Below are 26,145 nucleotides of genomic sequence, written 5' to 3'. Positions count from 1 at the left end.
CATGTCCCAGGACAAGCACCATGGTCTTGACATGATGACAGTGGAGGGAGCCGCGGGTGACGTGAACTTGTCCCCTGGATGAGTCCACCTGCAGTAATCCAGACGGGAGATGACAAGTGCCTGGATTGACCTGCTTCCCAGTTTCAACTGTTCTGAACGACAGGGTGTTGTTCTATTATTCAACCATGCTGGTCATTTATGAACATTTGAACATCTTGGCCACGTTCTGTTATAATCTCCACCCGGCACAGCCAGAAGAGGACTGGCCACCCCACATATGCTCTCTAATTCTCTCTTTCTTTCTCTCTCTCAGTGGAGGACCTGAGCCCTAGGACCGTGCCCCAGGACTACCTGACATGATGACTCCTTGCTGTCCCCAGTCCACCTGACTGTGCTGCTGCTCCAGTTTCAACTGTTCTGCCTTATTATTATTCGACCATGCTGGTCATTTATGAACATTTGAACATCTTGGTCATGTTCTGTTATAATCTCTACCCGGCACAGCCAGAAGAGGACTGGCCACCCCACATAGCCTGGTTCCTCTCTAGGTTTCTTCCTAGGTTTTGGCCTTTCTAGGGAGTTTTTCCTAGCCACCGTGCTTTTACACCTGCATTGTTTGCTGTTTGGGGTTTTAGGCTGGGTTTCTGTACAGCACTTTGAGATATCAGCTGATGTACGAAGGGCTATATAAATACATTTGATTTGATTTGATTTGAATTGGATGGTAGTTAGACCTCTTCACGAGTGTAATGATCAGCCTACCTTTCTCCCTGCCCAGATCCCCTCTCTCTCCCTCGCCTTCCTCTCTTTCTCCTTCTCGCTCTTCTTCCCTCTCTCGCCATCTCTCTCTTCTTCCCTTTCTCTCCAACTTTCTCTCCATCTCTCTCTTCTTCCCCCTCTCTCCATGTCTATCTCCATCTCTCTCTCCATCTCTCTCTTCTTCCCTCTATCTTCCCCCTCTCTCCACCTCTCTCTTCTTCCCTCTCTCTCCATCTCTCTCTCCTTTCCCCTCTCTCCATCTCTCGCTTCTTCCCCCTCTCTCCATCTCTATCTCATCTCTCTCCATCTCTCTCTTCTTCCCCTTCTCTCCATCTCTCTCTCCATCTCTCTCTTCTTCCCCCTCTCTCCATCTCTATCTCCATCTCTCTCTCCTTCCCCCTCTCTCCATGTCTATCTCCATCTCTCTCCATCTCTCTCTTCTTCCCCCTCTTTCCATCTCTCTCTCCATCTCTCTCTTCTTCCCTCTCTCTTCCCCCTCTCTCCATCTCTCTCTTCTTCCCTCTCTCTCCATCTCTCTCTTCCCTCTCTCTCCATCTCTCTCTTCTTCCCCCTCTCTCCATCTCTATCTCCATCTCTCTCTCCATATCTCTCTTCTTCCCCCTCTCTCCATCTTTATCTCCATCTCTCTCCATCTCTCTCTTCTTCCCCCTCTCTCCATCTCTATCTCCATCTCTCTCTCCATCTCTATCTCCATCTCTCTCTGCTTCCCTCTCCCTCTTCCCAGCAGCTATAAAGAAGAGTAATGCTTGCCTCAGTGCAGAGGAAAGGCAATGAATATTGACTTGGTACCTCAGCACACTTCTAAAAACAGAAGCCAATCACTCCTCTCTTATAATTTCTCCTTTGTGGAAGGAAGGTACACTCTCTCGCAAAAACCACTGAAGTCTATCACACCCCCCACCCTGACCGTCGATTTCCCTTCAGAGAGACTTAGAGGTCAGGGGGCAGAGACACTGTGGACTCAGTGTCTGTCTGGTCTGCCTTCATTGTCCTGGATCGTATTCATTAGGATATGCAAAGGGAAACGGAAAACCATGTTTGCAACGGAAAACTAAAACAAGAGATTGTTTTTGGACAAGTTCAGGTAGTCCCTCCCAAGTTCAGGTAGTCCCTCCCAAGTTCAGGTAGTCCCTCCCAAGTTCAGGTAGTCCCTCCCAAGTTCAGGTAGTCCCTCCCAAGTTCAGGTAGTCCCTCCCAAGTTCAAGTAGTCCCTCCCAAGTTCAGATAGTCCCTCCCAAGTTCAGGTAGTCCCTCCCAAGTTCAGGTAGTCCCTCCCAAGTTCAGGTATTCCCTCCCAAGTTCAGATAGTCCCTCCCAAGTTCAGATAGTCCCTCCCAAGTTCAGGTAGTCCCTCCCAAGTTCAGGTAGTCCCTCCCAAGTTCAAGTAGTCCCTCCCAAGTTCAGGTAGTCCCTCCCAAGTTCAGGTAGTCCCTCCCAAGTTCAGATAGTCCCTCCCAAGTTCAGATAGTCCCTCCCAAGTTCAAGTAGTCCCTCCCAAGTTCAGGTAGTCCCTCCCAAGTTCAGGTAGTCCCTCCCAAGTTCAGCCTGTTTCCGTTTCAATATGACCCTGTAGGTGTTGTTACTTTTTCAGAGGCTGTAGCAGAGACTGGGAGCTGCACAGTGCAGGTGGAGTGAACGGACGGGTGGAGGAGGATGGAGAGAAGGAGGGAAAAGAGGAACGTGCGTCACATGCTCCGTGTAGGTGCATTCTGGGATAGCTCTGTGTGGGTGGGAGGGGAAAGGGTGTCTGAACGGCGGCCTCAAAGCATCCCCTCTCTTATTCTTATTATGGTCATTATGGTTGTTATCTGTGGGTGGGAATAAACTCATCCATCTTGCTGGCTGGAGATGTGAGGAAACATTTTCTGTGTGTGTGTGTGTGTGTGTGTGTGTGTGTGTGTGTGTGTGTGTGTGTGTGTGTGTGTGTGTGTGTGTGTGTGTGTGTGTGTGTGTGTGTGTGAAGGGGGGGATGTGTCTTTGGCAAAGTGGGTTTAGAGCCTGCATGGTTAAGGGCTTGGATGCATTTCACAGTAAGGTCTAGACCAATTGTTTTTGGCGCATGTGACAAATACAATTTGATTTGATTTGATCATAGAGGTTAAAGAGAAATACTGAGGATTCAGAAAGACCATTTCCCCATGTAACCCAGGTCTCCATGTATTTCCTCATGTAACCCAGGTCTCCATGTAACCCAGGTCTCCATGTAACCCAGGTCTCCATGTAAACCAGGTCTTTATGTAACCCAGGTCTCCATGTAACCCAGGTCTCCATGTAACCCAGGTCTCCATGTAACCCAGGTCTCCATGTATTTCCTCATGTAACCCAGGTCTCCATGTAACCCAGGTCTCCATGTAACCCAGGTCTCCATGTAACCCAGGTATCCATGTAACCCAGGTCCTCATGTAACCCAGGTCTCCATGTATTTCCTCATGTAATCAAGGTCTCCATGTATTTCCTCATGTAATCCACGTCTCCATGTAACCCAGGTCTCCATGTAACCCAGGTCTCCATGTAACCCAGGTCTCCATGTCACCCAGGTCTCCATGTATTTCCTCATGTAACCCAGGTCTCCATGTAACCCATGTCTCCATGTATTTCCTCATGTAACCCAGGTCTCCATGTAACCCAGGTCTCCATGTAACCCATGTCTCCATGTATTTCCTCATGTAACCCAGGTCTCCATGTAACCCAGGTCTCCATGTAACCCAGGTCTCCATGTAACCCAGGTCCTCATGTAACCCAGGTCTCCATGTAACCCAGGTCTCCATGTAACCCAGGTCTCCATGTAACCCAGGTCCTCATGTAACCCAGGTCTCCATGTAACCCAGGTCTCCATGTAACCCAGGTCCTCATGTAACCCAGGTCTCCATGTAACCCAGGTCTCCATGTAACCCAGGTCCTCATGTAACCCAGGTCTCCATGTAACCCAGGTCTCCATGTAACCCAGGTCTCCCCAGGTCTCCATGTAACCCAGGTCAGGTCTCCATGTAACCCAGGTCTCCATGTAACCCAGGTCTCCATGTAACCCAGGTCTCCATGTAACCCAGGTCTCCATGTAACCCAGGTCCTCATGTAACCCAGGTCTCCATGTAACCCAGGTCTCCATGTAACCCAGGTCTCCATGTAAACCAGGTCTCCATGTAACCCAGGTCTCCATGTAACCCAGGTCTCCATGTAACCCAGGTCTCCATGTAACCCAGGTCTCCATGTAACCCAGGTCTCCATGTAACCCAGGTCTCCATGTAACCCATGTCCTCATGTAACCCAGGTCTCCATGTATTTCCTCATGTAACCCAGGTCTCCATGTATTTCCTCATGTAACCCAGGTCTCCATGTAACCCAGGTCTCCATGTAACCCAGGTCTCCATGTAACCCAGGTCTCCATGTAACCCAGGTCCTCATGTAACCCAGTTCTCTGTGTAACCCAGTTCTCCGTGTAACCCAGTTCTCCGTGTAACCCAGTTCTCCATGTAATCCAGGTCTCGATGTAACCCCGGTCCTGAGAAGAAGGGAATGGCAGGCTGAATACCACTACCCCCAACACACACAGAGAGAGTGAGAGAGAACACCAAGGTCATCCCTGGCTCACATTCTGTGCTCTGGTCAACTTTTGTATTCAGGTTGTCGTGGAGACCCCTGCGCCACGGACACCAAACACTTTGTTTGCAGAGGTCAGAAGAACTCAAATCACACCTTTCACAGTCCCCTCTACTATGGAGTCAGTCAGGGGAGTGGACATTCTCACAGTCCCCTCTACTACGGGGTCAGTCAGGGGAGTGGACATTCACACAGTCCCCTCTACTATGGGGTCAAACAGGGGAGTGGACATTCTCACAGTCCCCTCTACTACGGGGTCAGTCAGGGGAGTGGACATTCACACAGTCCCCTCTACTATGGGGTCAAACAGGGGAGTGGACATTCTCACAGTCCCCTCTACTATGGAGTCAGTCAGGGGAGTGGACATTCCCACAGTCCCCTCTACTACGGGGTCAGTCAGGGGAGTGGACATTCTCACAGTCCCCTCTACTACGGGGTCAGTCAGGGGAGTGGACATTCTCACAGTCCCTCTACTACGGGGTCAGTCAGGGAGTGGACATTCTCACAGTCCCCTACTATGGAGTCAGTCAGGGAGTGGACATCTCCTCTACACGGGGTCTCAGGGGAGTGGACATTCTCACAGTCTCCTCTACTATGGAGTCAAACAGGGGAGTGGACATTCTCACAGTCCCCTCTACTACGGGGTCAGTCAGGGGAGTGGACATTCTCACAGTCCCCTCTACTATGGGGTCAGTCAGGGGAGTGGACATTCTCACAGTCCCCTCTACTACGGGGTCAGTCAGGGGAGTGGACATTCTCACAGTCCCCTCTACTATGTAGTCAGTCAGGGGAGTGGACATTCTCACAGTCCCCTCTACTACGGGGTCAAACAGGGGAGTGGACATTCTCACAGTCCCCTCTACTACGGGGTCAGTCAGGGGAGTGGACATTCTCACAGTCCCCTCTACTATGTAGTCAAACAGGGGAGTGGACATTCACACATAGACTCACACACAGTCGTTAACAGAAACACATATGACAAAAACATTCCCTCACACAAACAAAACCCCAAAACACACAATAGGTTCTGATCTACACCAGAAAGCCTATTAAATAGAGTGGAGAGAATAAGGATGTGCCTCCTCAGAAAACCATACACTACAGTCTACACTCTGATATCTAATCATTCCTAGAAATTCATTCACAAATTCTTCACTTGTAAAACTATTTTTAGAAAACACCTGACTACGTAGTTGTTTACTTCAAGAGAATAGAATTACCTCTATTTCAAAGTCCCAGACTATACAGTTGTGTTACGTCCGTTGTTGGAATGAGACCAAGGCGCAGCGTGGTTAGCGTACATCTTTCTTTATTTCGATGAACACCAAAAAAACACCAAAAGATAAACGAACGTAACGTTCTGCAGGCTACACAGTAACTGTCCAAAAACAAGATCCCACAACAGAAGGTGGGAAAAAGGGCTGCCTAAGTATGATCCCCAATCAGAGACAACGATAAACAGCTGCCTCTGATTGGGAACCATACTAGGCCAACGAAGAAATAGAAACATAGATTTGCCAACCGAAGTCACACCCTGACCTAACCAAATAGAGAATAAAAAAGGCTCTCTAAGGTCAGGGCGTGACAAGTTGAAGTGGGAAGTTTATATACACCTTAGCCAAATACATATAAACTCAGTTTTCCACAATTCCTGACGTTTAATCCTAGTAAAGATTCCCTGTTTTAGGTCAGTCAGGATCACCACTTTATTTTAAGAATGTGAAATATCAGACTAATAGTAGAGAGAAGGATTTATTTCAGCTTTAATTTATTTCATCACATTCCCAGTGGGTCAGAAGTTTACATACACTCAATTAGTATTTGGTAGCATTGCCTTTAAATTGTTTAACTTGGGTCAAATGTTTCGTGTAGCCTTCCACAAGCTTCCCAAAATAAGTTGGGTGAATCTTGGCCCATTCCTCCTGACAGAGCTGGTGTAACTGAGTCAGGTTTGTAGGCCTCTTTGCTCTCACACACTTTTTCAGTTCTGCACACACATTTTCTATAGGATTGAGGTCAGGGATTTATGATAGACACTCCAATACCTTGACTTTGCTGTCCTTAAGCCATTTTGCCTCAACTTCGAAGTATGCTTGGGGTCATTGTCCATTTGGAAGACCCATTTGCGACCACGCTTTAACTTCCTGACTGATGTCTTGAGATGTTGCTTTAATATATCCACATAATTTTCAATCCTCATGATACCATCTATTTTGTGAAGTGCACCAGAGTCTCCTGCAGCAAAGATCCCCCACAACACGATGCTGCCACCCCCGTGCTTCAAGGTTGGGATGGTGTTCTTCGGCTGGCAAGCCTCCCCCTTTTTCCTCCAAACATAACGATGGTCATTATGCCCAAACAGTTATATTTTCGTTTCATCAGACCAGAGGATATTTCTCTAAAAAGTACGATCTTTGACCCCATGTGCAGTTGCAAACCGTAGTCTGGCTTTTTTATGGCGGTTTTGGAACAGTGGCTTCCTCCTTGCTGAGCAGCCTTTCAGGTTATGCCTATATTGGACTTGTTTTACTGTGGATATAGATACTTTTGTACCTGTTTCCTCCAGCATCTTCACAACGTCCTTTGCTGCTGTTCTGGGATTGATTTGCACTTTTTCACACCAAAGTACGTTCATACCTTAACAAGAAATTTGTGGAGTGGTTGAAAAACTAGTTTTAATGACTCCATACTGATGTGTCTCTGAGGTATTGTACTAAAGACTGTTGAGTTGCAGACAGTTCTACAGTAGTAGTCGGCCTCAGATAGATTCTTCCTCTGGGGATAACCTAGCAGTATTAGGAGACCTCCCCCTCCGTTTTACCCACCTTCACTTCCCTATTGCCACCAGGAGAGCCCCGGAATAGAGCCCCGGAACAGAGCCCAGGTTCAGAGCCTAGGTTCAGAGCCCAGGTTCAGAGCCCAGGTTCAGAGCCCCGGAACAGATCCCCGGAACAGAGCCCAGGTTCAGAGCCCAGGTTTAGAGCCCAGGTTCAGAGCCCAGGTTCAGAGCACCGGAACAGAGCCCCGGAACAGAGCCCAGGTTCAGAGCCTCAGAACAGAGCCCCGGAACAGAGCCCAGGTTCAGAGGACGGGAACAGAGCCCAGGAACAGATCCCCGGAACAGAGCCCCGGAACAGAGCCCAGGTTCAGAGCCCAGGTTCAGAGCCCAGGTTCAGAGCACCGGAACAGAGCCCCGGAACAGAGCCCCGGAACAAAGCCCCGGAACAGAGCCACCGAACAGAGCCCTGGAACAGAGCACCCGGAACAGATCCCCGGAACAGAGCCCAGGTTCAGAGCCCCGGAACAGAGCCCAGGAACAGAGCCCAGGTTCAGAGCACCGGAACAGAGCCCAAGAACAGATCCCCGGAACAGAGCCACGGAACAGAGCCCAGGTTCAGAGCCCAGGTTCAGAGCCCAGGTTCAGAGCCCCGGAACAGATCCCCGGAACAGAGCCCAGGAACAGAGCGCAGGTTCAGAGCCCAGGTTCAGAGCCCCGGAACAGATCCCCGGAACAGAGCCCAGGAACAGAGCTCAGGTACAGAGCCCAGGTACAGAGCCCAGGAACAGAGCCCAGGAACAGAGCCCAGGTACAGAGCCCAGGAACAAAGCCCCGGAACAGAGCTCAGGTACAGAGCCCAGGTTCAGGGCCCAGGATCAGAGCCCCGGAACAGATCCCCGGAACAGGGCCCAGGAACAGAGCCCAGGTTCAGAGCCCAGGTTCAGAGCCCCGGAACAGATTCCCGGAACAGAGCCCAGGAACAGAGCCCAGGAACAGAGCTCAGGTACAGAGCCCAGGTACAGAGCCCAGGAACAGAGCCCAGGTACAGAGCCCAGGAACAAAGCCCCGGAACAGAGCTCAGGTACAGAGCCCAGGTTCAGGGCCCAGGATCAGAGCACCGGAACAGAGCCCCGGAACAAAGCCCCGGAACAGAGCCACGGAACAGAGCCCTGGAACAGAGCCCCGGAACAGATCCCCGGAACAGAGCCCAGGTTCAGAGCCCCGGAACAGAGCCCAGGAACAGAGCCCAGGTTCAGAGCACCGGAACAGAGCCCAGGAACAGATCCCCGGAACAGAGCCACGGAACAGAGCCCAGGTTCAGAGCCCAGGTTCAGAGCCCAGGTTCAGAGCCCCGGAACAGATCCCCAGAACAGAGCCCAGGAACAGAGCGCAGGTTCAGAGCCCAGGTTCAGAGCCCCGGAACAGATCCCCGGAACAGAGCCCAGGAACAGAGCTCAGGTACAGAGCCCAGGTACAGAGCCCAGGAACAGAGCCCAGGTACAGAGCCCAGGAACAGAGCCCAGGTACAGAGCCCAGGAACAAAGCCCCGGAACAGAGCTCAGGTACAGAGCCCAGGTTCAGGGCCCAGGATCAGAGCCCCGGAACAGATCCCCGGAACAGGGCCCAGGAACAGAGCCCAGGTTCAGAGCCCAGGTTCAGAGCCCCGGAACAGATCCCCGGAACAGAGCCCAGGTTCAGAGCCCCGGAACAGATCCCCGGAACAGATCCCCGGAACAGAGCCCAGGAACAGAGCCCAGGAACAGAGCCCAGGAACAGAGCCCAGGTTCAGAGCCCGGGAATAGAGCCCAGGTAGAGAGCCGAGGAACAGAGCCCCGGAACAGAGCTCAGGTACAGAGCCCCGGAACAGATTCCCGGAACAGAGCCCAGGAACAGAGCCCAGGAACAGAGCCCAGGAACAGAGCCCAGATTCAGAGCCCAGGTCCAGAGCCCAGGTTCAGAGCCCTGGAAATGATCCCCAGAACAGAGCCCAGGTTCAGAGCCCCGGAACAGATCCCCGGAACAGAGCCCAGGAACAGAGCCCAGGAACAGAGGCCAGGAACAGAGCCCAGGTTCAGAGCCCCGGAACAGATCCCCGGAACTGGGCCCAGGAACAGAGCCCAGGTTCAGAGCCCAGGTTCAGAGCCCCGGAACAGGGCCCAGGAACAGAGCCCAGGAACAGAGAGCCAGGAACAGAGCCCAGGAACAGAGCCCAGGAACAGAGCCCAGGAACAGAGCCCAGGTTCAGAGCCCCGGAACAGAGCCCAGGAACAGAGCCCAGGTTCAGAGCACCGGAACAGAGCCCAAGAACAGATCCCCGGAACAGAGCCACGGAACAGAGCCCAGGTTCAGAGCCCAGGTTCAGAGCACCGGAACAGAGCCCCGGAACAGAGCCCAGGAACAGAGCCCCGAACAGAGCCAGCCCGAACAGAGCCCAGGAACAGAGCCCAGGAACAAAGCCCCGGAACAGAGCCCAGGTACAGAGCCCCAGGGAACAGAGCCCAGGAACAGAGCCCAGGTTCAGAGCCACCGGAACAGAGCCCAAGAACAGATCCCCGGAACAGAGCCCAGGTTCAGACGGAACAGAGCCCAGGAACAGAGCCCAGGTTCAGAGCCCAGGTTCAGAGCCCAAGAACAGATCCCCGGAACAGAGCCCAGGAACAGAGCGCAGGTTCAGAGCCCAGGTTCAGAGCCCCGGAACAGATCCCCGGAACAGAGCCCAGGAACAGAGCCACCGAACAGGTACAGAGCCCAGGAACAGAGCCCAGAACAGAGCCCAGGAACAGAGCCCAGGTACAGAGCCCAGAGAACAAAGCCCCAGAGCCACGGAACAGAGCTCAGGTTCAGAGCCCAGGTTCAGGGCCCAGGATCAGAGCCCCGGAACAGATCCCCGAACAGGGCCCAGGAACAGAGCCCAGGTTCAGAGCCCAGGTTCAGAGCCCGGAACAGATCCCCGGAACAGAGCCCAGGAACAGAGCCCAGGAACAGAGCTCAGGTACAGAGCCCAGGAACAGAGCCCAGGAACAGAGCCCAGGTACAGAGCCCAGGAACAAAGCCCCGGAACAGAGCTCAGGTACAGAGCCCAGGTTCAGGGCCCAGGATCAGAGCACCGGAACAGAGCCCCGGAACAGAGCCCCGGAACAAAGCCCCAGGAACAGAGCCACGGAACAGAGCCCTGGAACAGAGCCCCGGAACAGAGCCCAGGAACAGAGCCCAGGTTCAGAGCCAGGAACAGAGCCCAGGAACAGAGCCCAGGTTCAGAGCACCGGAACAGAGCCCAGGAACAGATCCCCAGGAACAGAGCCACGGAACAGAGCCCAGGAACAGAGCCCAGGTTCAGAGCCCAGGTTCAGAGCCCCGGAACAGATCCCCAGAACAGAGCCCAGGAACAGAGCCCAGGTTCAGAGCCCAGGTTCAGAGCCCAGGAACAGATCCCCGGAACAGAGCCCAGGAACAGAGCCCAGGTACAGAGCCCAGGTACAGAGCCCAGGAACAGAGCCCAGGTACAGAGCCCAGGAACAGAGCCCAGGAACAGAGCCCAGGAACAAAGCCCCGGAACAGAGCTCAGGTACAGAGCCCAGGTTCAGTACAGGCCCAGGATCAGAGCCCCGGAACAGAGCCCAGGAACAGAGCCCAGGAACAGAGCCCAGGTTCAGAGCCCAGGAAGAGCCCCGGAACAGAGCTCAGGAACAGAGCCCAGGATCAGAGCCCCGGAACAGATCCCCGGAACAGATCCCCGGAACAGAGCCCAGGAACAGAGCCCAGGAACAGAGCCCAGGAACAGAGCCCAGGTTCAGAGCCCGGGAAGAGAGCCCAGGTAGAGAGCCGAGGAACAGAGCCCCGGAACAGAGCTCAGGTACAGAGCCCCGGAACAGATTCCCGGAACAGAGCCCAGGAACAGAGCCCAGGTACAGAGCCCAGGAACAGAGCCCAGGTACAGAGCCCAGGAACAAAGCCCCGGAACAGAGCTCAGGTACAGAGCCCAGGTTCAGGGCCCAGGATCAGAGCCCCGGAACAGATCCCCGGAACAGGGCCCAGGAACAGAGCCCAGGTTCAGAGCCCAGGTTCAGAGCCCCGGAACAGATCCCCGGAACAGAGCCCAGGAACAGAGCTCAGGTACAGAGCCCAGGTACAGAGCCCAGGAACAGAGCCCAGGAACAGAGCCCAGGTACAGAGCCCAGGAACAAAGCCCCGGAACAGAGCTCAGGTACAGAGCCCAGGTTCAGGGCCCAGGATCAGAGCCCCGGAACAGATCCCCGGAACAGGGCCCAGGAACAGAGCCCAGGTTCAGAGCCCAGGTTCAGAGCCCCGGAACAGATTCCCGGAACAGAGCCCAGGAACAGAGCCCAGGAACAGAGCTCAGGTACAGAGCCCAGGTACAGAGCCCAGGAACAGAGCCCAGGTACAGAGCCCAGGAACAAAGCCCCGGAACAGAGCTCAGGTACAGAGCCCAGGTTCAGGGCCCAGGATCAGAGCACCGGAACAGAGCCCCGGAACAGAGCCCCGGAACAAAGCCCCGGAACAGAGCCACGGAACAGAGCCCTGGAACAGAGCCCCGGAACAGATCCCCGGAACAGAGCCCAGGTTCAGAGCCCCGGAACAGAGCCCAGGAACAGAGCCCAGGTTCAGAGCACCGGAACAGAGCCCAGGAACAGATCCCCGGAACAGAGCCACGGAACAGAGCCCAGGTTCAGAGCCCAGGTTCAGAGCCCAGGTTCAGAGCCCCGGAACAGATCCCCAGAACAGAGCCCAGGAACAGAGCGCAGGTTCAGAGCCCAGGTTCAGAGCCCCGGAACAGATCCCCGGAACAGAGCCCAGGAACAGAGCTCAGGTACAGAGCCCAGGTACAGAGCCCAGGAACAGAGCCCAGGTACAGAGCCCAGGAACAGAGCCCAGGTACAGAGCCCAGGAACAAAGCCCCGGAACAGAGCTCAGGTACAGAGCCCAGGTTCAGGGCCCAGGATCAGAGCCCCGGAACAGATCCCCGGAACAGGGCCCAGGAACAGAGCCCAGGTTCAGAGCCCAGGTTCAGAGCCCCGGAACAGATCCCCGGAACAGAGCCCAGGTTCAGAGAACAGATCCCGGAACAGATCCCCGAACAGAGCCCAGGAACAGAGCCCAGGAACAGAGCCCAGGAACAGAGCCCAGGTTCAGAGCCCGGGAAGAGAGCCCAGGTAGAGAGCCGAGGAACAGAGCCCCGGAACAGAGCTCAGGTACAGAGCCCCGGAACAGATTCCCGGAACAGAGCCCAGGAACAGAGCCCAGGTACAGAGCCCAGGAACAGAGCCCAGGTACAGAGCCCAGGAACAAAGCCCCGGAACAGAGCTCAGGTACAGAGCCCAGGTTCAGGGCCCAGGATCAGAGCCCCGGAACAGATCCCCGGAACAGGGCCCAGGAACAGAGCCCAGGTTCAGAGCCCAGGTTCAGAGCCCCGGAACAGATTCCCGGAACAGAGCCCAGGAACAGAGCCCAGGAACAGAGCAGAGCCAACAGAGCCCAGGTACAGAGCCCAGGAACAGAGCCCAGGTACAGAGCCCAGGAACAAAGCCCCGAAACAGAGCTCAGGTACAGAGCCCAGGTTCAGGGCCCAGGATCAGAGCCCCGGAACAGATCCCCGGAACAGGGCCCAGGAACAGAGCCCAGGTTCAGAGCCCAGGTTCAAAGCCCCGGAACAGATTCCCGGAACAGAGCCCAGGAACAGAGCCCAGGAACAGAGCCCAGGAACAGAGCCCAGATTCAGAGCCCAGGAACAGAGCCCAGGTACAGAGCCCAGGAACAAAGCCCCGGAACAGAGCTCAGGTACAGAGCCCAGGTTCAGGGCCCAGGATCAGAGCCCCGGAACAGATCCCCGGAACAGGGCCCAGGAACAGAGCCACCGAACAGAGCCCTGGAACAGAGCCCCGGAACAGATCCCCGGAACAGAGCCCAGGTTCAGAGCCCCGGAACAGAGCCCAGGAACAGAGCCCAGGTTCAGAGCACCGGAACAGAGCCCAAGAACAGATCCCCGGAACAGAGCCACGGAACAGAGCCCAGGTTCAGAGCCCAGGTTCAGAGCACCGGAACAGAGCCCCGGAACAGAGCCCCGGAAAAAAGCCCCGGAACAGAGCCACCGAACAGAGCCCTGGAACAGAGCCCCGGAACAGATCCCCGGAACAGAGCCCAGGTTCAGAGCCCCGGAACAGAGCCCAGGAACAGAGCCCAGGTTCAGAGCACCGGAACAGAGCCCAAGAACAGATCCCCGGAACAGAGCCACGGAACAGAGCCCAGGTTCAGAGCCCAGGTTCAGAGCCCAGGTTCAGAGCCCCGGAACAGATCCCCGGAACAGAGCCCAGGAACAGAGCGCAGGTTCAGAGCCCAGGTTCAGAGCCCCGGAACAGATCCCCGGAACAGAGCCCAGGAACAGAGCTCAGGTACAGAGCCCAGGTACAGAGCCCAGGAACAGAGCCCAGGAACAGAGCCCAGGTACAGAGCCCAGGAACAAAGCCCCGGAACAGAGCTCAGGTACAGAGCCCAGGTTCAGGGCCCAGGATCAGAGCCCCGGAACAGATCCCCGGAACAGGGCCCAGGAACAGAGCCCAGGTTCAGAGCCCAGGTTCAGAGCCCCGGAACAGATTCCCGGAACAGAGCCCAGGAACAGAGCCCAGGAACAGAGCTCAGGTACAGAGCCCAGGTACAGAGCCCAGGAACAGAGCCCAGGTACAGAGCCCAGGAACAAAGCCCCGGAACAGAGCTCAGGTACAGAGCCCAGGTTCAGGGCCCAGGATCAGAGCACCGGAACAGAGCCCCGGAACAGAGCCCCGGAACAAAGCCCCGAACAGAGCCAGGAACAGAGCCCTGGAACAGAGCCCCGGAACAGATCCCCGGAACAGAGCCCAGGTTCAGAGCCCCGGAACAGAGCCCAGGAACAGAGCCCAGGTTCAGAGCACCGGAACAGAGCCCAGGAACAGATCCCCGGAACAGAGCCACGGAACAGAGCCCAGGTTCAGAGCCCAGGTTCAGAGCCCAGGTTCAGAGCCCCGGAACAGATCCCCAGAACAGAGCCCAGGAACAGAGCGCAGGTTCAGAGCCCAGGTTCAGAGCCCCGAACAGATCCCCGGAACAGAGCCCAGGAACAGAGCTCAGGTACAGAGCCCAGGTACAGAGCCCAGGAACAGAGCCCAGGTACAGAGCCCAGGAACAGAGCCCAGGTATAGAGCCCAGGAACAAAGCCCCGGAACAGAGCTCAGGTACAGAGCCCAGGTTCAGGGCCCAGGATCAGAGCCCCGGAACAGATCCCAGAACAGGGCCCAGGAACAGAGCCCAGGTTCAGAGCCCAGGTTCAGAGCCCGGAACAGATCCCCGAACAGAGCCCAGGTTCAGAGCCCGGAACAGATCCCCGGAACAGATCCCAGGAACAGAGCCCAGGAACAGAGCCCAGGAACAGAGCCCAGGAACAGAGCCCAGGTTCAGAGCCCGGGAAGAGAGCCCAGGTAGAGAGCCGAGGAACAGAGCCCGAACAGAGCTCAGGTACAGAGCCCCGAACAGATTCCCGGAACAGAGCCCAGGAACAGAGCCCAGGTACAGAGCCCAGGAACAGAGCCCAGGTACAGAGCCCAGGAACAAAGCCCCGGAACAGAGCTCAGGTACAGAGCCCAGGTTCAGGGCCCAGGATCAGAGCCCCGGAACAGATCCCCGGAACAGGGCCCAGGAACAGAGCCCAGGTTCAGAGCCCAGGTTCAGAGCCCCGGAACAGATCCCCAGAACAGAGCCCAGGAACAGAGCGCAGGTTCAGAGCCCAGGTTCAGAGCCCCGGAACAGATCCCCGGAACAGAGCCCAGGAACAGAGCTCAGGTACAGAGCCCAGGTACAGAGCCCAGGAACAGAGCCCAGGTACAGAGCCCAGGAACAGAGCCCAGGTACAGAGCCCAGGAACAAAGCCCCGGAACAGAGCTCAGGTACAGAGCCCAGGTTCAGGGCCCAGGATCAGAGCCGGAACAGATCCCCGGAACAGGGCCCAGGAACAGAGCCCAGGTTCAGAGCCCAGGTTCAGAGCCCCGGAACAGATCCCCGGAACAGAGCCCAGGTTCAGAGCCCCGGAACAGATCCCCGGAACAGATCCCCGGAACAGAGCCCAGGAACAGAGCCCAGGAACAGAGCCCAGGAACAGAGCCCAGGTTCAGAGCCCAGGAAGAGAGCCCAGGTAGAGAGCCGAGGAACAGAGCCCCGGAACAGAGCTCAGGTACAGAGCCCCGGAACAGATTCCCGGAACAGAGCCCAGGAACAGAGCCCAGGTACAGAGCCCAGGAACAGAGCCCAGGTACAGAGCCCAGGAACAAAGCCCCGGAACAGAGCTCAGGTACAGAGCCCAGGTTCAGGGCCCAGGATCAGAGCCCCGGAACAGATCCCCGGAACAGGGCCCAGGAACAGAGCCCAGGTTCAGAGCCCAGGTTCAGAGCCCCGGAACAGATTCCCGGAACAGAGCCCAGGAACAGAGCCCAGGAACAGAGCTCAGGTACAGAGCCCAGGTACAGAGCCCAGGAACAGAGCCCAGGTACAGAGCCCAGGAACAAAGCCCCGGAACAGAGCTCAGGTACAGAGCCCAGGTTCAGGGCCCAGGATCAGAGCCCCGGAACAGATCCCCGGAACAGGGCCCAGGAACAGAGCCCAGGTTCAGAGCCCAGGTTCAGAGCCCAGATTCAGAGCCCAGGAACAGAGCCCAGGTACAGAGCCCAGGTTCAGGGCCCAGGATCAGAGCCCCGGAACAGATCCCCGGAACAGGGCCCAGGAACAGAGCCCAGGTTCAGAGCCCAGGATCAGAGCCCCGGAACAGATCCCCGGAACAGGGCCCAGGAACAGAGCCCAGGTTCAGAGCCCAGGTTCAGAGCCCCGGAACAGATCCCCAGAACAGAGCCCAGGAACAGAGCGCAGGTTCAGAGCCCAGGTTCAGAGCCCCGGAACAGATCCCCGGAACAGAGCCCAGGAACAGAGCTCAGGTACAGAGCCCAGGTACAGAGCCCAGGAACAGAGCCCAGGTACAGAGCCCAGGAACAGAGCCCAGGTACAGAGCCCAGGAACAAAGCCCCGGAACAGAGCTCAGGTACAGAGCCCAGGTTCAGGGCCCAGGATCAGAGCCCCGGAACAGATCCCCGGAACAGGGCCCAGGAACAGAGCCCAGGTTCAGAGCCCAGGTTCAGAGCCCCGGAACAGATTCCCGGGAAGAGAGCCCAGGTAGAGAGCCGAGGAACAGAGCCCCGGAACAGAGCTCAGGTACAGAGCCCAGGTTCAGAGCCCAGGAAGAGAGCCTAGGTACAGAGCCCAGGAACAGAGCCCAGGTACAGTGCCCAGGAACAGAGCCCAGGTACAGTGCCCAGGAACAGAGCCCAGGTAGAGAGCCTAGGAACAGAGCCCCAGAACAGAGCTCAGGTAGAGAGCCCAGGTTCAGAGCCCAGGAACAGAACCCAGTTACAGAGCCCAGGAACAAAGCCCCGGAACAGAGCTCAGGTACAGAGCCCAGGTTCAGAGCCCAGGAACAGAGCCCAGGTATAGAGCCCAGGAACAGAGCCCAGGTACAGAGCCCAGGAACAAAGCCCCGGAACAGAGCTCAGGTACAGATCCCAGGTTCAGAGCCCAGGTTCAGAGCACCGGAACAGAGCCCCGGAACAGAGCCCCGGAACAAAGCCCCGGAACAGAGCCACGGAACAGAGCCCTGGAACAGAGCCCCGGAACAGATCCCCGGAACAGAGCCCAGGTTCAGAGCCCCGGAACAGAGCCCAGGAACAGAGCCCAGGTTCAGAGCACCGGAACAGAGCCCAGGAACAGGAGCCAGGAACAGAGCCCAGGTTCAGAGCCCAGGTTCAGAGCCCCGGAACAGATCCCCAGAACAGAGCCCAGGAACAGAGCGCAGGTTCAGAGCCCAGGTTCAGAGCCCGGAACAGATCCCCGGAACAGAGCCCAGAACAGAGCTCAGGTACAGAGCCCAGGTACAGAGCCCAGGAACAGAGCCCAGGTACAGAGCCCAGGAACAGAGCCCAGGTACAGAGCCCAGGAACAAAGCCCGGAACAGAGCTCAGGTACAGAGCCCAGGTTCAGGGCCCAGGATCAGAGCCCTCCCGGAACAGATCCCCTGGAACAGGGCCCAGGAACAGAGCCCAGGTTCAGAGCCCAGGTCAGATCCCCGGAACAGATTCCCCGGAACAGAGCCCAGGAACAGAGCCCAGAACAGAGCCCAGGAACAGAGCCCAGATTCAGAGCCCAGGTTCAGAGCCCAGGTTCAGAGAAATGATCCCCAGAACAGAGCCCAGGTTCAGAGCCCAGGTTCAGAGAGCCCAGGTTCAGGAGCCCAGGAACAGAGAACAGAGCCCCGGAACAGATCCCGGAACAGAGCCCAGGAACAGAGCCCAGGAACAGAGCCCAGGAACAGAGCCCAGGAACAGAGCCCCTGAACAGAGCCCCGGAACAGAGCCCAGGTTCAGAGCCCAGGTTCAGATCCCAGGAACAGATCCCCGGAACAGAGCCCAGGAACAGAGCCCAGGAACAGAGCCCAGGAACAGAGCCCAGGTTCAGAGCCCGGGAAGAGAGCCCAGGTACAGAGCCCAGAACAGAGCCCGAACAGAGCTCAGGTACAGAGCCCAGGTTCAGAGCCCAGGAAGAGAGCCCAGGTACAGAGCCCAGGAACAGAGCCAGGTACAGAGCCCATGCCCAGGAACAGAGCCCAGGTACAGTGCCCAGGAACAGAGCCCAGGTAGAGAGCCTAGGAACAGAGCCCCAGAACAGAGCTCAGGTAGAGAGCCCAGGTTCAGAGCCCAGGAACAGAACCCAGTTACAGAGCCCAGGAACAAAGCCCCGGAACAGAGCTCAGGTACAGAGCCCAGGTTCAGAGCCCAGGAACAGAGCCCAGGTATAGAGCCCAGGAACAGAGCCCAGGTACAGAGCCCAGGAACAGATCCCCGGAACAGGGCCCAGGAACAGAGCCCAGGTTCAGAGCCCAGGTACAGAGCCCCGGAACAGATTCCCGGAACAGAGCCCAGGAACAGAGCCCAGAACAGAGCTCAGGAACAGAGCCCAGGTTCAGAGCCCAGGAACAGAGCCCAGGTACAGAGCCCAGGAACAAAGAGCCACGGAACAGGTTCCAGAGCTCAGGTTCAGAGCCCAGGTTACAGGCAGAGCCCAGGATCAGAGCACCGGAACAAAGCCCCGGAACAGAGCCACGGAACAGAGCCCTGGAACAGAGCCCCGGAACAGATCCCCAGGAACAGAGCCCAGGTTCAGAGCCCCCGAACAGATCCCCCGGAACAGAGCCCAGGAACAGAGCTCAGGTACAGAGCCCAGGTACAGAGCCCAGGAACAGAGCCCAGGAACAGAGCCCAGGAACAGAGCCCAGGTACAGAGCCCAGGAACAAAGCCCCGGAACAGAGCTCAGGTACAGAGCCCAGGTTCAGGGCCCAGGATCAGAGCCCCGGAACAGATCCCGGAACAGGGCCCAGGAACAGAGCCCAGGTTCAGAGCCCAGGTCTCAGAGCCCCGGGGAACAGATTCCCAGGAACAGAGCCCAGGAACAGAGCCCAGGAACAGAGCTCAGGTACAGAGCCCAGGCACAGAGCCCAGGAACAGAGCCCAGGTACAGAGCCCAGGAACAAAGCCCCGGAACAGAGCTCAGGTACAGAGCCCAGGTTCAGGGCCCAGGATCAGAGCCCCGGAACATGATCCCCGGAACAGGAGCCCAGGAACAGAGCCCAGGTTCAGAGCCCAGGAAAACCTAGTTCAGATCCCCGGAACAGATTCCCGAGGAACAGAGCCCAGAACAGAGCCCAGGAACAGAGCCCAGGAACAGAGCCCAGATTCAGAGCCCAGGTTCAGAGCCCAGGAACAGAGCCCTGGAACAGATCCTCAGAACAGAGCCCAGGTTCAGAGCCCAGGAACAGAGCCCCGGAACAGATCCCAGGAACAGAGCCCAGGAACAGAGCCCAGAGCCCAGGTTCAGAGCCCAGGTTCAGAGCCCTGGAATAGATCCGTTGCAGAACAGAGCCCAGGTTACAGAGCCCAGGTTCAGAGCCCAGGAACAGATCCCAGAACAGAGCCCAGGAACAGAGCCCAGGAACAGAGCCCAGGAACAGAGCCCAGGTTCAGAGCCCCGGAACAGATCCCCGGAACAGAGCCCAGGTTCAGAGCCCCAGAACAGATCCCCGAGAACAGAGCCCCAGAGTAGAACAGAGCCCAGGAACAGAGCCGGAACAGCCCTGGGAACAGAGCCCAGGTTCAGAGCCCAGGAACAGAGCCCAGGTAGAGAGCCGAGGAACAGATCCCCGGAACAGAGCTCAGGTACAGAGCCCAGGTTCAGAGCCCAGGAAGTTACAGAGCCTAGGAACAACAGAGCCCAGGAACAGAGCCCAGGAACAGTGCCCAGGAACAGAGCCCAGGTACAGTGCCCAGGAACAGAGCCCAGGTAGAGAGCCCAGGGAACAGAGCCCCAGGAACAGAGCTCAGTAGAGAGCCCAGGTTCAGAGCCCAGGAACAGAACCCAGTTACAGAGCCCAGAACAAATCCCCGGAACAGAGCCCAGGTACAGAGCCCAGGTTCAGAGCCCAGGAACAGAGCCCAGGTATAGAGCCCAGGAACAGAGCCCAGGTACAGAGCCCAGGAACAAAGGAACAGAGCCCAGTACAGATCCAAGGGAGGTTCAGAGCCCAGGTTCAGAGCACCGGAACAGAGCCCCGGAACAGAGCCCATGAACAAGCCCAGGAACAGAGCCAGGTTCAGGGGAACAGAGCCCTGGAACAGAGCCCGGAACAGATCCCCGAACAGAGCCCAGGTTCAGAGCCCGGAACAGAGCCCAGGAACAGAGCCCAGGTTCAGAGCACCAGGAACAGAGCCCAGGAACAGATCCCGGAACAGAGCCACGGAACAGAGCCCAGGTTCAGAGCCCAGGTTCAGAGCCCAGGAACAGATCCCAGAACAGAGCCCAGGAACAGAGCGCAGGTTCAGAGCCCAGGTTCAGAGCCCCGGAACAGATCCCCGAACAGAGCCCAGGAACAGAGCTCAGGTACAGAGCCCAGGAACAGAGCCCAGGAACAGAGCCCAGGCCCAGGTTCAGAGCCCAGGAACAGAGCCCAGGTACAGAGCCCAGAACAAAGCCCAGGAACAGAGCCCAGGTTCAGAGGAACACCAGGAACAGAGCCCAGGAACAGATCCCCGGAACAGAGCAGGTTCAGAGCCCGGAATGACAGAGCTCCAGGTTCAGAGCCCAGGTTCAGAGCCCCGGAACAGATCCCCAGAACAGAGCCCAGGAACAGAGCGCAGGTTCAGAGCCCAGGTTCAGAGCCCCGGAACAGATCCCCGGAACAGAGCCAGGTTCAGAGCCCAGGAACAGAGCTCAGGTACAGAGCCCAGGTACAGAGCCCAGGAACAGAGCCCAGGTACAGAGCCCAGGAACAGAGCCCAGGTACAGAGCCCAGGAACAAAGCCCCTTGAACAGAGCTCAGGTACAGAGCCCAGGTTCAGGGCCCAGGATCAGAGCCCCGGAACAGATCCCCGGAACAGAACAGAGCCCAGGAAACAGAGCCCAGGTTCAGAGCCAGATTCAGGTTCAGAGCCCCGGAACAAAGCCCCGGAACAGATCCCCCGGAACAGAGCCCAGGCCCAGGTTCAGAGCCCCGGAACAGAGCCCAGGAACAGATCCCGAACAGATCCCGAACAGAGCCCCAGGAACAGAGCCCAGGTTCAGAGCCCGGAACAAGAGAGCCCAGGTTCAGAGCAGAGAGCCCAGGAACAGGAACAGAGCCACGGAACAGAGCCCAGGTACAGAGCCCAGGTTGGAGGAACAGAGCCCAGGTACAGCCGAGACAGAGCCCAGAGCCCCGAACAGAGCTCAGGTACAGAGCCCGAACAGATTCCAGGAACAGAGCCCAGGTACAGAGGCCAGGAACAGAGCCCAGGAACAGAGCTCAGATTCAGAGCCCAGGTTCAGAACCCCAGGATCCAGAGCCCTGGTTCCAAAGGTTGATCCCAGAACAGAGCCCAGGTTCAGAGCTCGGAACAGACAGATCCCGGAACAGAGCCCAGAGAACAGAGAGGCCAGGATCAGGAACAGAGGCCCAGGTTCAGAGCCCCGGAACAGGTTCAGATCCCCGGAACAGAGCCCAGGTTCAGAGCCCCCGGAACAGATCCCCGGAAAAGAGCCAGGAACAGATCCCCGAACAGAAGGTTCAGAGCCAGGTTCCCGGAACAGATCCCAGAGAAACCCAAGGAACAGAGCTCGGAGGTACAGAGCAGGAACAGATCAGATCCCCGAACAGAGGCAGGTTCCAGAAGGTTCAGAGCCCAGGTTCCAGAGACTCCCCGGAACAGAGCCCAGGGGCAGAGCTCCAGTAGGGTACAGAGCTCAGGAACAGAGAACAGAGCCCAGGAAGCCCAGAGCTCCAGAACAGATACAGAGCCCAGGTTCAGAGCCCAGGTTCAGAGCCCAGGAAGAGAGCCTAGTTACAGAGCCCAGGAACAGAGCCCAGGTACAGTGCCCAGGTACAGAGCCCAGGTTACGAACAGAGCCCAGGTACAGAGCTCAGGTACAGAGTAGGTTCAGAGCCCAGGTTCCAGAGCCCAGGAAGGAAAGCCCCCAGGAACAGAGCTGCAGAGCTCAGGTACAGAGCCCCAGGTTCAGGAACAGAGCCAAGGAACAGAGCCCCGGAACAGAGCTCAGGTACAGAGGCAGGTTCAGAGCCCAGGGCAGGATGAGCAGTTGAAACCAGGAACAGAGCCCAGGTACAGTACAGAGCCCAGGTTCAGAGCCACCCAGGAACAGAGCCCAGGTACAGAGCAGGAACAGAGCCCCAGGAACAGAGCCCAGGTGCAGAGGCAGGAACAAAGCCCCGGAACAGAGCTCAGGTACAGAGCGGGTTCCAGGATCAGATCCCAGACAGAAGGTTCCCAGGTTCCAGATCCCGAACAGAGCCCAGGTTCAGAGCCCGGAACAGATCCCAGGAAAAGAGCCCAGGAACAGAGCTCAGGCCCCAGGTTCAACAGGATCAGATCCCCGGAACAGAGCCCCAGGTTCAGAGCCCAGGTTCAGATCCCCGGAACAGAGAGGCCCAGGTTCAGAGCCCAGGAACAGATCCCAGACAGAGCCCAGAGCTCAGGTACAGAGCCCAGGTTCAGCCCAGGTACAGAGCCCAGGAACAGAGGAACAGAGCCCCGGAACAGAGCTCAGGTACAGAGCAGGTTGAAACCCAGGTTCAGAGCCCAGGATGAGAGCCCAGGTTACAGAGCCCAGGAACAGATTCCCAGGTACAGTGCCCAGGTACAGAGCCCAGGGTTCAGAGCCCAGGAACAGAGCCCAGGTTCCAGAGCCCAGGGACAGAGCCTTAGGTTCAGAGCCGGGTACAGAGAGCCCAGGAACAAAGCCGAACAGAGCTCAGGCGCAGGAACAGAGCCCAGGATCAAGATCCCCGGAACAGAGCTCAGGTTACAGGTTCAGATCCCCGGAACCAGGTTCAGAGCCCCGGAACAGATCCCCAGAGCCCGGAACAGGAAGAGCCCAGGTACAGAGAGCTCAGGTACAGAGCCCAGGTTCAGAGGCCCAGGATCAGGAAGCAGGTTCCCTAGGTTCAGAGCCCAGGAGAGAACCAAGGGAACAGATCCCCAGAACCAGAGCCCAGGAACAGAGCTCAGGTACAGAGGCAGGTACAAGAGCTCAGGAACAGGAACAGAGCCCAGGAACAAAGCCCCGGAACAGAGGCTCAGGTACAGAGCCCAGGTTCAGGGCCAGGATCAGAGTTCCAGGAAGAGATCCCAGGTTCAGAGGAACCAGGAAGGTTCAAGAGCCCAGGTTCAGAGCCCAGGAACAGATTCCCAGGAACAGAGCCCAGGAACAGAGCCCAGGACAGAGCCCAGGAACAGAGCTCCAGGTTCAGAGCCCAGGTTCAGAGCACCGGATCCAGATCCCGAGCTCAGGTACAGAGCCCAGGTTCAGGGCCCAGGTTCAGAGCCCCGGAAGAGATCCCCAGAACAGGGCCCAGGAACAGAGCCCAGGTTTCAGAGCCCAGGTTGGAAACCCCCGGGATTCCCAGAACAGAGCCCAGGAACAGATCCAGACAGAGCCCAGGAACAGAGCACAGGTTCAGAGCCCGGGTTCAGAGGAACAGATCCCCGGAACAATCCCCGGAACAGAGCCCCAGGAACAGAGCCCTGGAACAGAGCCGGAACAGATCCCAGACAGAGCCCAGGTTCAGAGCCCCGGAGCAGAGCCCAGGAACAGAGCCCAGGTTCAGAGCACCGAACAGAGCCCAGAACAGATCCCAGACAGAGCCACGGAACAGAGCCCAGGTTCCAGAGCCCAGGTTCAGAGCCAGGAAGAGAGCCTAATTACAGAGCCCAGGAACAGAGCAGGTACAGTGCCCAGGTACAGAGCCAGGGTTCAGAGCCAGAAGCAGAGCCCAGGTACAGAGCCCACGGAACAGAGCCCAGGTAGCCAGAGCCCGAGGTATACAGAGCCCCAGAACAGATCAGAGCCCAGGTTACTAGAGCCCAGGTTCAGAGCCCAGGAACAGAGCCCAGGTAGATCCAGAGCCCAGGAACAGAGCCCAGGTACAGAGCCCACAGGGAACAGAGCCCAGGTACAGAGCCCAGGAACAGAGCCCAGGAACAGAGCCCGGAACAGAGCCCCAGAGACAGGAGCCCAGGTTCAGAGCCCAGGTTCAGAGCCCAGGAACAGAGCCCCGGAACAGAGCCCAGGTAACAGAGCCCAGAACAGAGCTCAGGTACAGAGCCCAGGTTCAGAGCCCAGGAACAGAGCCCAGGAACAGAGCCCAGGAACAGAGCCCACGGTTACAGAGCCCAGGAACAGAGCCCCGGAACAGAGCCCGGAACAGAGCCCAGGTTCAGAGCCCCAGGATACAGAGCCCAGGAACAGAGCCCAGGTACAGAGCCCAGGGACAGAGCCGCACGGAACAGAGCCCCAGATACAGAAGCCCAGGTACAGAGCACAGGTCCAGGAGCCCAGGAACAGAGCCCAGGTACAGAGCCCAGGAACAGAGCCCAGGTACAGAGCCCAGGTTCAGAGCCCAGGTACAGAGCCCAGGAACAGAGCCCAGGTACAGAGCCCAGGAACAGAGCCCAGGAACAGAGCCCAGGTACAGAGTCCCAGGTACAGAGCCCAGGTACAGAGCCCAGGTACAGGAGCCCAGGTTCAAGCAGGACAGAGCCCAGAACAGAGCCCAGGTACAGTAGCCCAGGAACAGAGCTCCAGGTTCCAGAGCCCAGGAAGCAGAGCCCAGGTACAGAGCCCGAGGAACAGAGCCCCGGGAACAGAGCCCAGGTACAGAGCCCAGGTTCAAGAGCCCGGAACAGAGCCCAGGTACAGAACCCGGAATCAGAGCTGGAACAGAGCCCAGGTTCAGAGCCCAGGTTCAGAGCCCGGTACAGAGCCCAGGAACAGAGCCCAGGTTCAGAGCCCGGAACAGAGCCCAGGAGCAGAGCCCAGGAACAGAGCCCAGGAACAGAGCCCAGGTACAGAGCCCAGGTTCAGAGCCCAGGCAGAGCCCAGAACAGACCCAGGTACAGAGCCCAGTGAACAGGAGCCCAGGTACAGAGCCCAGGTTCAGAGCCCGGAGCAGGCCCGGAACAGAGCTCAGGTACAGAGCCCAGGTTCAGAGCCCAGGAACAGAGCCCAGGTACAGAGCCCAGGAACAGAGCGCTCAGGTACAGAGCCCAGGAACAGAGCCCAGGAACAGAGCCCAGGAACAGAGCCCCAGGTACAGAGCCCAGGTTCAGAGCCCAGGATCAGAGCCCCGGAACAGAGCCCAGGTACAGAGCACCAGGTTCAGAGCCCAGGAACAGAGCCTCGGAACAGAGCCCAGGAACAGAGCCCAGGTTCAGAGCCCAGGTTCAGAGCCCAGGAACAGATCCCCGGAACAGAGCCCAGGTACAGAGCCCAGGTTCAGAGCCCCGGAACAGATCCCCGGAACAGAGCCCAGGTTCAGAGCCCAGGATCAGGAGCCCAGGAACAGAGCCCAGGTACGGAGCCCAGGTTCAGAGCCCCAGAGCAGATCCTCAGGAACAGAGCCCAGGAACAGAGCCCAGGTACAGAGCCCAGGTTCAGAGCCCAGGTTCAGAGCCCGGGAACAGAGCCCAGGAACAGAGCCCAGGAACAGAGCCCAGGTTACAGAGCCCAGGTTCAGAGCCCCGGAACAGAGCCCAGGAACAGAGCCCAGGTACAGAGCCCAGGGTACAGAGCCCAGGTATCGAGAGCCCAGGAACAGAGTCCCGGAACAGAGCCCAGGTTCAGAGCCCAGGTTCAGAGCCCAGGATTCAGAGCCCCGGAACAGAGATCCGGTTCAGAACAGGCAGCCCAGGAACAGAGCCCAGGTACAGAGCCCAGGTTCAGAGCCCAGGATCAGAGCCCCGGAACAGAGCCCAGGAACAGAGCCCAGGTTCAGAGCCCAGGTTCAGAGCCCCAGGAACAGATCCCCGGAACAGAGCCTCAGGAACAGAGCCCAGGTTCCAGGAGCCCAGGTTCAGAGCCCGGAACCAGAGCCCCGGAACAGGTGCCCCTGGAACAGAGCCCAGGAATAGAGCCCAGGAACAGAGCCCAGGCAACAGAGCCCAGGTACAGAGCCCAGGTTCAGAGCCCGGAACAGATCCCCAGAACAGAGCCCAGGTCAGTCCCAGGTTCAGAGCCCCGAACAGAGCGCCCAGGAACAGAGCTCAGGTACAGAGCCCGGGTTCAGAGCCCCAGGAGCAGAGCCCAGGAACAGAGCCCGGGTCAGGTTCCCGAACAGAGCCCAGGTTCAGAGCCCGGAGACTGTATCCCCGGAACAGAGCCTAGGGTCAGAGCCCAGGTGCCCAGAGTTCCCGGACAGAGCCCCGGAACAGAGCCCAGGAACAGAGCCCAGGTTCAGGAGCCCAGGTTCAGAGCCCCGGAACAGAGCCCCGGAACAGAGCCCCAGGAACAGAGCCCAGGAACAGAGCCCACTGAGAACAGAGCCCAGGTTCAGAGCCCGGGTTCAGAGCCCAGGTTCAGAGCC

Source organism: Oncorhynchus nerka, linkage group LG22, assembly GCF_034236695.1.
Source record: "Oncorhynchus nerka isolate Pitt River linkage group LG22, Oner_Uvic_2.0, whole genome shotgun sequence".
Taxonomy (NCBI): domain Eukaryota; kingdom Metazoa; phylum Chordata; class Actinopteri; order Salmoniformes; family Salmonidae; genus Oncorhynchus; species Oncorhynchus nerka.
The sequence above is the reverse complement of the archived record's forward strand: the minus strand, read 5'-3'. Positions refer to the sequence as shown.